Below are 3176 nucleotides of genomic sequence, written 5' to 3'. Positions count from 1 at the left end.
GAAGAGCGTGTTTCTCCCCTCCCCACTGCTCTCCCCCCGCAGCACCCAGCACTGCCGACCGCCCCGCTCGCCGTGCCGGCACTTCTCGGCAGACACACTCCCACCCTGGCAAAAGTCAATGTTTACATTTGTCACATATATTTTTAGCGCATCCTATACCCAGCCATGCCTCAACCCAGCCTCGTGGGCCAATTGCCATGTCGAAAGGCACCTCCCAGCAAATGTTGCTTCATTTCTGGAAGGAGCGAGGAAAGAAGAATCCCCAAGAGAATCCTGGCAGGAGCTGGCTGCAGGGTTCCCATTTCACCAGTCCTTCAGGTTCTTCCAGTTCACGAGGAACACGTGCACGGCAAAGGCATTTGCTCTGTGAGTGGCCTCCCAGTACCTGACCTCTGCAAAGGCAAAAACAGCAGCAAAGCACCCGGACCCCTCACCCTGGGCTGACAGCACCATGGAGGGACCATCAGGATAAATCCATTAGGTTCTGCTGGGCTTTTGGGGTCTGCTTCTAAGAGGACTTCAAAGAGTTACAAGTAATAGTGACCAATTTCCAATTTTCCTTCTTTTTGTCTCGATGGGCTTGTCCCTGTACTGATAGGATGCCATTGAGTGTCACACACTGGTTGACATCTTCGCTGTGGGCACTGTGCAGCCTGGGCTGTCTCCAGCAAGGAGGATTTGTGCCCTATGTTAAGTGACAGTCACCGGCGTTTCATCCCACTCACCACCAGCTCCCTTGAACACATCCCTGTAAAGCAGCTGTCCCCAGTTTAAGCACATCCCGACCAAGCACAGGACACTGAACGGATGGAAAGCAAATAAAGACTTTTCTATTTTCATGGGGCCAAAAGCCCGCGGGTCACTTTGTCCCCAAAGCCCGCGGGTCACCTCGTCCCCAGATCCTCCATCTCTCCTCTGCCCCATCCCCACCTCGAGGACAGGGACAGCGACACCACACAGGGCTTTTCCAAGGATAAAAGTCTGTGGGTGACTGGAAGATGCTTTATGACAGCAGTGGTATCGCACCCCAGGGTCGCCCAAAGCTCTGAAGCGAGAAGGAAACCTCCCAGCTCCTCTGCAAGGCTCAGAAATGGGGTCACACCTTGGGCTGATGGGGAATGGGGGCCCAGAGAAATCAGAACCGCTGCTGGAAGCCAGGAGCAGGCAAGCACGGTGAGCAGGTCATATCCTGCATTCCCTGCGCTCCACGGCATGATTTATCAAGTGGTATGAAAAAAAAAAAAACAAACAAAAAACCAACCAAGTATAGAAGGAAATAACTGGCCAGAAGTTGTACAGCCTGGGCTCCCCTTTGTCCTTCAGCATGCCCGGATAAATGTCACTGTGGCTGGAGGTGGGATACAGCCCTTGAGCTCAGGAGCTCTGACAGGGAGCGGAAGAGGCTCTGGATGGAGATCTCTGCAGCAGTTATATGACTCATCCCAACACCTATGGGCATTTTCCCCTCTGCCTGTAAGAGTTATGTGATCCTAACCATCCTTAAGGAAAACAACCCATTTCTGGCTAGCGGATGACTAACTGCTTGCAAATAATACAGATACCTTTTTATATAGGACAAAAGACCAAAATTTCCAAGATGACAGCGCCCCGCAGAAGTGACTCAAAGCCAGGCACTCGAGCACAGTTAGCTCTTTCCAAAAAGCAACCGGGAACTGGACAACGTGAGAGCCGGCCACAGCACTCCCAGCCAGAATGAGCCTTTTGTTCGAGCAAATGCAAATGTCAGGAGAGGGAACGGGCCAGTCGCCACCCTGCAGCAATGCCCCCGGCGGCAGGGCTGGGCTGGACGGCCTCAGATCTCTCCAGAAAATAGGCAAAGTCCGAATTCCAGCTCTAACCACTCTGACTTTTGGAGGGAGTCAGCTCAAAGTCAGTCTCACAGATGATCCCTGTCTCCGCTTACACAGCACTCGTCTTCTAATTTCGTCAGGCAGACATTTAAGTATGTGGAGCCCATTTGTGCAGGCACCAAAAAGCCAAACTAATCTGAGATCTCAGACCAAAATGTATTTTAAAATGCATTATTGTTACCCACACATTACCCACAGCACATACGTAGGGAGGACAAGTTTCAGTGATTGTTAAAGGGAAAACTCTGTCCTGCACAGTGAAGGTTTCCCTCCCCACGGTTACCTCTGTTGTGGGTGAACAGAGTCATCATCCTGCTCCCCATCCATCCTCCTCTTCGGAGCCTCGGTGGCACACGGTGGCACATGGTGGCACACGGTGGCACACGGTGGCTCATGGTGGCACACGGTGGCACACGGTGGCTCATGGTGGCTCACGGTGGCACACGGTGGCAGACCCGAGCGAGCAGGATTGTCTCACAGCAGCAGGGGCCACGGGAATCAGCCTGGGCAGGGCTTTGGGATGCTGCAGAGAAGGAAGGGGATAAAGTACATGATATTACTACAGCCGGATTATTGTTTACAAGATTTAAGAGTCCTGTGTTGCCATTGCGAATTAACTCTAGATCAGCAGAGGAACATCGTTCTCTACCATAACTATGTGTATTTTTAGATAAATACGTTCCACAAACGCTTTGTAAAGGAAGCTGCTTTGCCTAAAGCATCTGCTGCTTCTGCTTCCAGTGGTGCAGCGTAAACCATGTTACTAATAACAATTGTTCCTGCATTTGTTTCTTGAACATAGATCACAAATACACAGTTTATTTTGGAGTGTCTGTGTACTCTTCTATTTCTGTCCTTCTTATTCAACCTCATAGAGTAAAATGGGCAACTGTGAGTGCGGGGAGGGACGCAGCCCTGCCCTGAAGAGATTACAGCCTCCATCAGATAACACGCTGCAAATTATACATGGTGAGGCACAGACCTCAGGCAAGCAGAAGGGGCAGAATGGCTTGGTTTGGGAAAGAAACTAAGAAAAGCAAGTTTTAAGGAAGACCTTGAAGGGAAACAGAGAGAAAAATCAGGTGGGGGAAACCTAGGAATTTCAAAGACTAAACAAGGTGAGAGTTTGTGCAGCAGTCCTTTGAAAAAGGACTGATCTGTGAAGATGAGATCCAGAAGCTAAATTTAACTGATCTTCTGGTATCTGACTGGGGGCAGGTAAGCTGCTCCAAATACTGAATTCTTAAAAACCACAGAGACAGCAAGAAAAAATGAAAGACAACTTTACTGACCTCTGAAAGTTCA

This window comes from Pterocles gutturalis, unplaced genomic scaffold (genome assembly GCF_000699245.1).
Source record: "Pterocles gutturalis isolate BGI_N339 unplaced genomic scaffold, ASM69924v1 scaffold32365, whole genome shotgun sequence".
Taxonomy (NCBI): Eukaryota; Metazoa; Chordata; class Aves; order Pterocliformes; family Pteroclidae; genus Pterocles; species Pterocles gutturalis.
This window is presented reverse-complemented; position numbering follows the sequence as displayed.